Source organism: Notolepis coatsorum (genome assembly GCF_963971535.1).
Source record: "Notolepis coatsorum genome assembly, chromosome: 10".
Lineage (NCBI taxonomy): Eukaryota > Metazoa > Chordata > Actinopteri > Aulopiformes > Paralepididae > Notolepis > Notolepis coatsorum.
Window position 1 is genome coordinate 71,064,536 of NC_140174.1, and position 12,998 is coordinate 71,077,533.

Sequence of the window (12,998 nt, forward strand, 5' to 3'; positions counted from 1 at the left end):
CCTACAAATACATTCTTTCATGGGGCCCAGAATCTGGAGCTACACCCCTGCATGCGGCAACTGCGCCCAATGTAATAATACTCATAAAGCCTTTGATTTCAAACATCCCAGATCTGGGAAATGCTAGTTTATTTGGTTTGGTTTATGAAAAGGGCAGTATGCATGTGCATTGATCATTTGAAATAAATGAAAGATGGGTGCACCAGATTTAGCAAGAAGCTCGTTACCATCTGTAGTCCTAGACAGTAAACCAATAGGTACAAAACAATCAACAGTCATATTTTTGCACACACTCAGAACAGACAGAATAGAATAGGATAGAATATCTTTATTGTCAAGGACATTTTACATATATTCTGAAATCTGTCTGTATTTAACCCATTGTCGTGGTTAAAATGTCCCCTCCTGGGTTGGCAAAAGTCTGGATCTCTGAAAACCTTTTTGTCGATTGGATTCTCAATTATCTGGCAGAATCTGATGTGAAAGAGTTTAATGAGCTTCCCAGAGTCAGTAACAGGAAATCTACTGAAACTGTACTCCTTTGTTTTCACTTTCAAGGATGCTTTCTAGCTAAACCACCGCCCATTTATAAAAAGGAACCAATCATAGTCTCAGTAATAAGGGGTGTCTCCCCTGCGCAGGTTCTTTGTTTGTTTTGATAGATAGATAGATAGATAGATAGATAGATAGATAGATAGATAGATAGATAGATAGATAGATAGATAGATAGATAGATAGATAGATAGATAGATAGATAGATAGATAGATAGATAGATACACTTGACAGAAGTGAACCTGCCATATAAAACTTGGCTCTAAGAAACGTGGTGCTTTTTAAGGAGACATGCAGTCATTTCTTTTGTATCCAGTGGGCCTGTATACGTTCAAAAGGAGGTCTGCCATTTTGTTTTAGTAAGTGGGGGTGAGTTCACACAGAGTTTCTGCACTCTCTTTGAACTGTGATGAGGTGTCTGAAGTTCTGAACCAGTACAGTCTTGACAGTCTTTGTTTCTGGGACTTTTCAACATAGATTTTTATAAAGGAATAGAATCATTGAATCATCATCACTGCTTGCACCTGATTGATTGATTGATTGATTGAAAATGTTATTAACAGATTGCAGAATGGGTACAATACAGTACGGCTCAATACACACAATTGTCAAGGGGATGCAGACCAGAGAAAGACTTTAACAGACATTAACCGCCCTATGGTCTCTCTCCTGTATGAGACTTCATGTGGTCTTGTACCCCACCACATCGAATAAACCCTTTCCCACAAACACTGCAGCTGTATGGTCTTTCTCCAGTATATGAGTCTTCATGTGCACTTGTAAGTTTGAGAATTGAATAAACCCTTTCCCACAAACTCTGCAACTGTATGGTTTCTCTCCAGTATGTGTCTTCATGTGATCCTGTACATGATGGTGACGACTAAACCCTTTCCCACAAACACTACAACTGTATGGTTTTGATCCTGTGTGAATTCTCATGTGTATAGAAAGATAAGAATTGGATGTGAATCTTTTACCACAGTCAATACAGCCATGTAGTTTCTCTCCTGTGTGGATTCTCATGTGGACAGCTTTATATGCCGTAGAACTGAACTCTTTGTGGCAGATACTACAACTGTATGCCTTTGAAGGACTTTTAGAAAGAGCCATATTGTGGGACTTCAGGTGATCCACCAAACTCTCTGTGAACTCAACATGTGTTCCACACACACCACAGACACATGGTGCATCTTGAGCGTGTATTTTCACATGTTTCATAAAACTGGCATAATAGCTGAAAGACTTTCCACACACTTTACAGTTAGCAGCATCCTGGGATGGTTCCATCGTTTTTAAACCTGACTGAGGTCCTCCACTCTCCACCATATCATCATCCCTGTCGGTGTCTTCACTCTCAGCCACAGCACGGTCTGAAGAATCTCCACAGTCCTCTCCATCAGCTTCTGTTTCCACATGTTCAGTGGAGGTGCTGGGTAGAGGCTCTCCCTCTCTGTTTTCTACAGTCTGGTGAAGATGTGGGAACTGACTTTGGTGTTGATCATGGAGGCTTTTCATACAGGTTACAGTGAATATTGAGTCTTTGGTATCAGTCTCCTCAAGCCCTTGAAGCTGCTCTTCTTCTTGATTGGTCCAGGTTTCCTCCTCTTCCTCTTTAATCTGTAGGAGCTCTGGCTCCTCCTGGTTCAGACTGGGGCTCCTCTCCTGCTGCTCAGGGGGAACCTCCTCTTTACAGAACTGGAAGGGGTCTGGAAGGAAGAACAGATACTTAGACAACTATAGTATAACCTTCCACAATTTAATTTTTAAGGTGAAAATTGTCAACCAGAACTAGTTTCTGATCAAATGGAGAAAGAAAAAGATATAGGTGGGTGAAGGAAGGTGGCAGAACAATATATAGAGCTTGACATTTAAAGTGAAAATGAGGATAAAGACATCAGAGATATTCTAAACAAAAATAAAAAGAATAAATATTTAAATTATTCAAACAGTTCCAGCCAATAACGTACAGAAGAGTTGTATCTTGCAGTGCTGTCTGTCACTTATTCAAATCAAACTATCAAATGAACGCAAGGAACGAGAGTCAGATTGGAAGCAACATTTTTAAAGCAAAGCATTTTATTTTTACATGATTGACAGTTGGCATGAATCCACTGCTCAGCTTTCTTTATTAGACTTTAAGCCTTCAACCCTTTGTGGACCTTTTGGACTCAGATTTCTTGGTATGGTATGGTATGGTATGGTATGGTATGGTATGGTATGGTATGGTTTATTTCTTAATCCCCGAGGGGAAACATGGTTTGCCACCAGAGCGAATACACATATACAAACATGAAAGACAGTTACATGATACAATACACTACAGGATACACAACACAATAGGAGAGCCTCTTAACACAGTGCTATCGGTGTTCATAAATTACCTTATTATGGCCAAGTCACACATCTATGGATCGGGCCAAATCTCCCCTTTCCAATGGCAGAGTTCAATCTGGATTTAGTATCACCAAGCGTGATTCACAAACCGTGAATGAAATCAAGTGTAAGTACACTTTTTTATAATGTAGATTTCTCCCCAATTTTTCATCAGATTGCGTTTTTTGCTAGACGTTCACAGAAAGGTAGAGAAACTAACAGCGTTCTGTTTTATGGCAATAACATTCAGGTTTGTGGGAGATAATCCCGGAAAATAAGAGAAATAAAAAAGTAAATCCAGAAGTCAGATGATTGACAGGGGCTGGCGTGAGCTGGGTAGTGTAGTTTTTCGAAAGTCTCTTCCTTCAAAAGACTACTGTTGTAAATTCCCCATTATTTGTTATGCTGTGTATTGTTATTTCCAGTCAGGCACTTCTTTGATGGCCCAGGGGTCCTATTATTTATAGTCTGGCATCTCTCTGGACAGCCCAGGGGTCCTAATGGGTTTAAATACAGCGGCCATCTTGCCGCCCATGTGTTCCATTGCTGTCTGCTTTCCCAGTGAGAGAGTGCGTTCATGAACTAAGTAAGTCACCAATAGCCTACAAACTATGGTAATGATAGATACATGTCATATGTAGCCTGCCTTATGTGTTGAGATGCTGTGACATGCATGTGTGACTATGATTTGGTTTGCTACGTTGTGTTAATTCATGCTGCTAATTGAGCTATGCTAATGCCAATAATGCTATAGCATCTCTTCAGTTGTGTGTTCTGGATGCCATTGCATTCTGCCGATTACTTGTTATGTTTGGTCCATGCGGCCGATGCTAATATGCTAGATAGCATCTTTTCAGTTGTGTGCATTACGTTTGGTCCATGCGGCCAATGCTAATATGCTAGATAGCATCTTTTGCTGTGTGTGTTCAGGTTATGATTGATAAGTATGTACCTCTGTTAATTATTGTGTGTTCTGCTTATATGTTGCAGAATACCACTCACTCAATCTTTGATTGCTCCATCCAGCCCTACGACCTGGATGGAAAGCACTCTTGAGATATTACTCAACAACAGAATCCTTAATAAAATACGAAAGGACTGTTCTCTGTGTCTGCGTCCGCTCTCTGACTGGGGTGTGCCGTTCTGGATGAAGTGGCTCCAGCAAACCTTGCAAACAAACATTATATCTTCAATAACTACACTCACCTTTAGCTGCACCACTTCCTCCCGTCAACATGCACCAGTTTCCGACTCAATGCCCTGTGATTTCTATTTTTTTACAACAGATGTATGTTTATTTTGCAGCAATTCTTTGTTGGTTTGAAAGCGAAAGTAAACCAGCTTCTCTGCTGGCTGTGGCTCCAGGGGAGTTGAACAGTTCTGGCTCGCGTCTATACTTTCCGTAGCCGCATTTCTGGCAGACGTTTCTGGTCATGTGACATGTGCGCCCAATAGCGTGACGAGCTGTGTCTTTGCCCATTTCCACGTCAAACAGCCTGCAAACTACCTGGCGTTCTATCGCCATGCTCTAAGACAAACTCTAACCTTAACCAACTTCGAAAGAGTGCCTAAGCTTAACCGTCGAAAGAACTTGCCTAACCTTAACCAACTTCGAAGATTGCCTAAGCTTAACCAGTGTAGAAACTGGCGTTGGCCAATCAGAGAGCGTCTGCTAGAAATGCGGCTACCTTTGGTAGAAATGCTTCTGGGTCTGCTAGTTTCTTTTCTATCTTTTGGCGCTTTTTTAGTGGACAAACCACGTGTGCACCGTGACTCGTGACTGGAGACTAGCTCTGCTAGAGAAAAAAAATCTCAATTTGGTCAGTATTGTCATTTGGACAAGCAAAGCCATTACTTTAAGTTGCAGGCAAGAAAGACAAGTCTGACCACTGTCTCTGTTTTAAAACTGCCCTGTTGCAGGTCACAAAAAAATTAAAAAAATTCAATTTTTTTTTTTTTCGATATCGATTATTAAAATATATCGCGATAATTATCGTTGTCGTTATATCGCCCAGCCCTAATTTCTACAATGTTATATTTCACTAATAACAGTTAAAAATCATTGGTAAACAAACGTAATGCTGAAAATATACACTTTGACTGCTGTTTTGACAGGGTTGGGTCTTTACTCTTGGCTACATTTGAAAAGAAAACGCAACATTAATTCATACATTCTGTAGAGAATGGATTTATGGCGTGATGTCATTTGCGGTCCAGGACCGCTCGCGCTCGGGCTTAAGGTTAACCCTGTGAGGCCCAAATAAAAAAGACATTAGCAACTTCAGAGGCCAGAGGGTGGGACCTATAAACACATTTACTATGAACAACATGACCCATTGATATACGTGCTTAAACATTTTTAAATAAACATTACAGACTTTTTTTCTTTAAATGGCTAAAAGTGATTTTGTAATTTCAGTCTCACATGGTACTTTTAACCCTGTGAGGCCCAAATGAAAAAGACATTAGCAACTTCAGAGTCCAGAGGGTAGGACCTATAAACACATGAAGGGTGCCGTGACTGAAAAAAAGGTTGAGAAACGCTGGTATATATGGTGTGGCTCTTTGTGGTACCACAGTAATTTTTGTGGCTCTTAGTCTCTGACTGGTTGGCCACCCCTGGTCTAGGAGGTTATTCTGTAATAGATAATCAGTAAGCTGGTTGGATACAGCACGGTCAAAAGATTTAGAGAGGAATGAGAGAAGAGAGACAGGGCGAAGGTTATCCATGGCGGTGGGGTTCAGGTTTTTTTTTTTTATGAGTGGTGTGACTATCTTGTTTTAGGGAGGTGGGAACCACCCCATAGCTCATCCTGACTGTGTTAACGTTAACATTACAAATGTACCAAGTTTGTTGTTCCACTGGGAAAGGCCGTTCATCACTGCATACAACCTGGTTCACCCAAAAGTCCATTCAAAAACGTTGTATTAAAAAGAACTCCTCATACAGCAGGGCGCTATGGATCAGGTTACTATGGAAATTATCCAGTCGAGAATGCAACTGTGACCATGTTCCCGACTGCCAAGAACCTTGGTGCTGTCCTTGACAACCAGTTGAACTTCTCCGCTCACATCGCAGCGACAACCATAATCTGCAGATTCCTCCTGAGCAACGTCAGAAGGATCCGCCCCTTCCTGACAAAAGAAGCCACCCAACTCCTCATCCAATCAACAGTCATCTCCCACCTCGACTACGGCAAGGCACTGCCTTCTGGCCTTCCGACCACTGCCACCAAGCCTCTTCAACTCATTCAGAACACAGCGGCCCGCCTGATCTCAAACCTACTGAAGTCAGCCCATGTCACCCCACTTCTCAGGGACCTGCACTGGCTCCCCATTGCCACACAAATCCGCTTCAAGGCCCTCGACCTGGCATATCATGCAGCGAAGGGAACGGCTCCCGCCTACCTCCGGTCAATGGTCTCTAACTACACACCCTCAAGACCGCTACACTCTGCATCTTCTTGCCGCCTCAGACCTACTCCTATCCGAGCTCTGGGAGGGTCATCAAAGAGAAGTCGCCTATTATCGGTCCTTGCCCCACAATGGTGGAACGAACTTCCCACCACAGTTAGGACAGCCGAAACCAGTCCAATCTTTCGCCGTCGACTAAAGACGCACTTCTTCAATAATTATCTGAAATAAAAAATAAATTAAAAACTCTAACCCTAACTAACCTTACTGTCATGCACATGTCCTAATATACTAACCTACACTGTAGCACTCAACACTTTGATGAACATTGTTACTCAGCTGATAAGAGTTGTACCCTTCCTGCTGTCTTGTTGTACAAAACTTGTAAGTCGCTTTGGATAAAAGCATCAGCTAAATGACTAAATGTAAATGTAAATGACACTATAAAGAAAACCCCTCTAATTTTTTGCCATTGGAATTTTTGTCAACTCCAAAACATAAAGTGACGGGGGGTTATGGGAAATGTGGTCTCATTATGAGAATTAGACTGCTCAACTCCTTGTTTAAAGCCAGAAACAATTAATTGCCAGGCAATATACAAAACATTTTCATGGACAGAGGGAAGTTATGATTTAAGGGGGAAACTTTAAATATCCTACTGTCCGCACTACTCTTAAAAGCATGTGCATTTCAGTTTGTGGGGTAGCTTTATTGAATGGACTACAAGTGGATACGAAACAGAGCAATAACATTGCACAGTTAAAAAAAATAGATACAAAAAAGCACTGATAGACAAATAAATACAGAACTGAGGAAAGTTGCTCTCAGAGAATGTTTTGATTTCTTAAAAACAAAAACGTTGTCTTGTTATTTATCCTTATTTTATGTATTATTTTTTTCCCTCTCTTTTAGGTAGTAAGAGTTTTATTTTAAATGTTATGATATTGTTTTTCTAGGGATGAAGACGGACTAATTTTGTCTTTACTGTGATTTGTATGTTTGTTGTGTTTGAGATAAAGATCAATCAATCAATTTCAATAGAATATATATTCATTCATTCATTCAATCTTTATTTAATCTCGAAAGATCATTGAGAGCAAGCTATAATTTACAATGACGTCAAGATGTATAGTACATACCTGCACATAATCCTTACATATCTGTAGATATCTATATCTGTACAGAATAGATCCCTTACCTACTCTTACTACTTACTAGTTATGCCATACTGTATTTATACTGTACATATTAATATTACAACTCTGTACATACATCTGATTAGCACTACACTGTTGACAGATTGTTTGTCAACACCATCATTTTCCTGTTTCTAACAATGTGCATGGTTTGAAGGAAAACAAAGATGGAGGTAATGCTGCGAAAACCAATACAACGAGAATGAGAAGGGTGTTCAGTTGGTTGCAATCTGCAACCTCACAGCTAGATGCCACTAAATCATACACACTGGTCCATTAAGTGGTGCTACGAATATTTTCAGTAGGTAGTACCAGTGCTACTAACTAGTGGAAAGGGTTAGTCTGACTCTGACGCCCTGCACTATAATAGGATAAAGCTAATTTGGGTTTAAAGACTCAAATAAACATTCTGGGGGTCCACAAATTCAGTCTCCAATGCATTGCCAATGAAGAAGCTCCAGACTTTATACCTGATGAGAGATGACATAACACACTTTGAGTGTTACTTCTCTGGTATCTGGCTTTGTGAGAGACTAGTTCATGGACACATATTGATGAAACTTTCCTAGGCCATGGAAATAACAAATTTTAATTTTGTATTTGGGTTATGTTTGGTTTAACCAATAAAAGTATCACTACACTCTCAAAAAACACCTACGGGAGACTGCAATTCGAAACTGGCCCCTGTAAATGTCCTAACACAACCCCCTCCAATGTACAGTAGATGACCAAGTATGGTCTTGTCAATATTCCAATGTACAGTTTTGCCTGTACAGTGGTACAGTGTCTCCCACCCACCCCTCCTACCCAACCCCCCCCCCCCCCACTCCTACCCAACCTCCCCCGACTCCTATCCAACCCCCCCCCCCCCCCCCCACCCAACCACCTCCAATGTACAGTCCCCCCCCCCCCCACCTACCCAACCTCCTCCAATGTACAGTTTCTACGTCAAATGTATTTTTTCTGGACTCTTTTCGTATCACAAACAGTACTGTATTTGCAAATCTGGTATGTCATAAATGTATAGATGTAGCAGTACTGTCTATCTGTATGTCATGTATGTCATATATGTTACGATGAATTGAAAATGGGGGACCCTGATGTAAACAAGACGAAAGTCTTTCTCTGGTCTGCATCCCCTTAACAATTGTATGTATTGAGCTGTATTGTACTGTACGCATTCTGCAATTTGTTAATAAAGTTTTCATTCATGCATTCATTCATTCATTCATTCATTCATTCACCCGAGCATTTATTTCGAAGGGGGTAATCTGTCAACCGGAAATATCCATGCTAGTTTCTGATAACTTAACCTGCTCGCAACCTGCTCCGTTCCGCCATTACTGGACGGACACAGTTCATTTAAAATCCTCCGTAAAAACTGAACTGAAAACACAAACCTGCTCTTTGTAACTTCAACTTGGGTTTCAGAAGGATATCCTGTCGTTTGTTTTGACGCTCAATCTCCCATTTGGACCGGGAAACGTTCTCTTCATAAACGTTCATCATATTTTCAATTATTCCAAATACATCTTCAACAGCTGCTGTCAGTCGCTCTCTAACAAGAGCCTTCATTTGTTCTATTTCGGACATTTCTAAAGGTGAAATTGAAGCCAGTTATATTCCTTCTACGAGGCTCTAGCATTGGCTAACGTATCTAGAGTAGAGCTACGGAAATTAGCATGTCGTTCTCTCTTCTGTATCAACCCCGACGGGCTGGATGGGTTTGGGGATTTGCTAGCACTTGCTGGCCAAGTTGTGTATTACACCACTGACCATTAAACAGCATGGAATATTATAATGAATGAAAAGCTATAAAAGACAACATGAGGTTCCTATATCTGCAGACTGCATGCATGCTTTATATATATGGTATTGATATTATGAGCAACATATACACCAATAGACAATAAACATTTATTTTATATAGCGCCTTACATATGGTATCTCAAAGCACTTTACAGACATTGCATTACAATACATGGACATTTACAACTACAGAGAAAGGGCGACAGCTTAGAGACAACAGAAAATAAATATATAGGCGAGTACAGATGTTCTCAATCCTTGGGCCTTTGTTATTTTTGTTATATCAATGACCTCCCTAACGTCTCAGACAGACTGTCGACAATTTTATTTGCAGATGACACAAGTGTATTCTATTCACATAAAGATCCCGATACCGTCTTAAATGAAGAACTTGAGACCTTGATGACTTGTCGTACAGAACTTGTAAGTAGCTTTGGATAAAAGCATCAGCTAAATGACTAAATGTAAATGTAAGAACTTAACAATCTATCAATTTGGGTTAAATGCAACAAATTATCACTAAACATTCAAAAAACAAATAACTTTTTTTTTTGTCTCAAATATGTGATTTTTAACTCCTCATCTATAGTTGTGATCAATGACATCCCCATAGCTAGGGTGTGTTCTACACGATTCCTTGGTGTTCTGCTTGATGAATCTTTATCATGGAAACCTCATATCACAGCCATAACTATACAAAAATGGCCAAGAGTATTGGTATTCTTGGAAAAACACGTCACTTGATGAACACTGAGGTTGCCACTATGTTATATCACTCTGGTTTACCCATATATCAATTACTGTATTTTAGTTTGGGGTAGTACTCATCAGACCAAACTTGAGCCCATATACCGTCTGCAGCTCTAAGAATAATCAGCTGTGTATGTCAAAGTCATTCTTCTCAGCCTCTATTTCATAAGTTAGGTATCCTCAGTGTTTATCAAGTGAATCATCTCCAGATTGGTTTATTTGTGTATAGTTCTTTAAAAAGAGCCCATCCCCTTTTCTTTCATGACATGTTTGCCCACAATTACCAATTTCATAATTACTCCACACGTAGCTCCTGTTTTCTTAGACCACCCCATTCCAGCACTTCCCAATCTCAGTTTTGTACCGAGGGTCAAAGTTGTGGAACTCTTTGCCTCCACATATTTTGGAATGTTCTTTTCTGAAGTTTAAAAGAGCGCTGAAATCACATCTCCTAGCTGACCAATATTTTCCATGCGGGCTCCCTTTACAAACTGTGGTCTGATGGCTTGTTGTATTTTGTTCATTTATTCCTGTCATTTGTAGTTTCTTTATTCTTTATTTTCTCAAAATTTGAAGCCATATGGCATAAGTGCCTACTTCAGTGTCTATCTGTACACCTGCTTGTATATATTATGAATGAATGTTCCTTGTGTGTGTTTGGGGGGGGGGCAACATTTTAAATGGGCTCACACCACTCCGATCTCAACTCACGATACTCGCCTGTTCGTGCTCTGCACTCACAAAATGCAGGGCTTCTATTGATTCCTAGGGTTAAAAAGAAATCCGCCGCCCACAGAGCCTTTGTCTACCGCGCTCCCTACCTGTGGAATAAATTACCTGCCGTCGTCAGGAGCGTATGCTCTGTCAAAGTTTTTAAATCCTTACTTAACCCAGTAGGGCGCACATGTCCTGGAAATGTCCATATAAAGCTTTTTTCTTGATTTTACCTCATGAAGTCCCAAAGGGACACCAGTGGAACATCCTGGTGGGGTCATGTGACAGTTCATGTGATGTTGTGCTCCCATAAACCACCTTTCCACAATGATGACTGATGGTGGTGACTAAATGACAGAAGTAGCTAGCATTCAGAAGCTAGGTAAGATTTGCCCATTTAAGAATTATAATGCTTACATAACATGGTCTTTATGATATATAACCTGTTGTGAACACATTTCTTGAATAAAATGATAAAAAAAAAACAATTGATAAAAATCGCTGTGACACATACGTCACACCGGGCATATCACCTTAAAATGTTAATGAAAATTTGCTGTGACACATATGTCACAATGCGAAAAATTATTATGATCTGCTCAGTTAATTTGTCTGATTCAATGATATTTAGTTAATATATTTTATATTGTTCAATTGTTCAAAGCATATTAAAACAAATAGTCATATTTCAATGTAGTACCCTGTAGTGCCATGTAGTAGTACCCTGTGGTGCCATGTAGTACCCTGTAGTACCCTGCAGTACCCTGTAGTGCCATGTAGTACCATGTAGTACCCTCAAGTCAAGTCAAGTCAAGAGTTTTAATTGTCACGGCATACAGGTATACAATGAAATGCGGGTGGTCTTGCCCGCAACGATGTGCAATACAGTGGTACATATAATAGAATCAAAAGAAGAAACAACATTGTGCAGTAACAGATAGCAGGTAACATGGAGTGACATCTCGGTATCTGTACATAGTTATTTACAGCGCATGTGTGACATGCTAGTTAGCTTTGGTAGTGCAATACACTGTTCCTGTTATTCTAATTTAAAGTGTCCTTTCCTTTGGCCATAAGTGTGCGTGTGTGCGACATGAGTGTGTGCCCGCTCATGTTAAAGTGTTAAGTGGCTGCTCGTGTGTGAGCGTGCACAGTGTGCGTGTCGTGTGTGTGTTCATGTGTGCTTGTGTGTGGACAGTTCAATGTTCTGAGCACTCAATGTACATTGTTCATGGCTCTGATGGCCTGGGGGAAGAAGCTGAGCCTAAGCCGCTCTGTCCTAGTAGCTGGGATTTGCAGGCGTCTGCCTGACCTCAGCAGCTGAAACAGGCTGTTATTGGGGTGGTGAGGGTCTTTCATTATCCTGCAGGCTCTGGATTTGCACCTCTTGTTGTATAGAACCTGCAGGGGGGGTAGTGCAATACCCGTGGTACGCTCGGCTGAGCGCACCACTTTCTGTAGGGCCTTCTTGTCCTGTGCCGTGCTGTTTCCATACCAGGCAGTGATGTTTCCGGTCAGGATGCTCTCTACAGCTCCTGAGTAGAAGGACTGGAGTATCTTCCCCGATACTCTGAACTTCCTTAACTGTCTCAGGTGGTAGAGACGCTGTTTCGCCTTCTTTACTACTGTGCCTATGTGTGTTGCCCATGTCAGGTCCTCTGAGATGTGGACCCCCAGGTACTTGAAGCTGCTCACCCTGTCCACGGTAGCCCCGTTTATCATCAGTGGTGTGTGTGTCTCCTGCTGTCCTCTCCTATAATCCACGATCAGTTCCTTGGTTTTGCCAATGTTCAGGAGCAGGCTGTTGTCCTGGCACCAGCGTTCCAGTACCTCCACCTTCTCCCGGTAGGCCTTCTCGTCGTTGTCCGAGATCAGCCCCACCACCACCGTGTCATCTGCGAACTTCACTATGGAGTTGGAGCTGAACTTGGCCACACAGTCGTGTGTGTAGAGTGAGTACAGCAGGGGGCTCAGAACACAGCCCTGGGGGGACCCGATGCTCAGGGTGATGGTGTTGGAGGTCTGACCCCCCACCCTGACCGCCTGGGGTCTTTCGCTCAGAAAGTCCAGTACCCAGGCGCTCAGGGCGGAGCTCAGACCTAGCTCGATCAGCTTGTCCACCAGTCTGGTGGGGACTATGGTGTTGAACGCTGAGCTGTAGTCAATGAACAACAGTCTCACATAGCCCC

At 41.4% G+C, this 12,998-nt stretch overlaps 1 long non-coding RNA gene across 1 annotated transcript; it reads right to left on the reverse strand.

Moving 5' to 3' along the window:
• Positions 1-681: 681 nt before the first annotated feature.
• LOC311235938 lies at positions 682-9,147 on the reverse strand. The gene is made up of 2 exons (XR_014620184.1): positions 8,937-9,147; positions 682-2,259 (listed from the first exon to the last, which is right to left on the reverse strand). It is a non-coding gene; the product is annotated as an uncharacterized lncRNA (long non-coding RNA).
• Between the last annotated feature and the right edge of the window lie 3,851 nt (positions 9,148-12,998).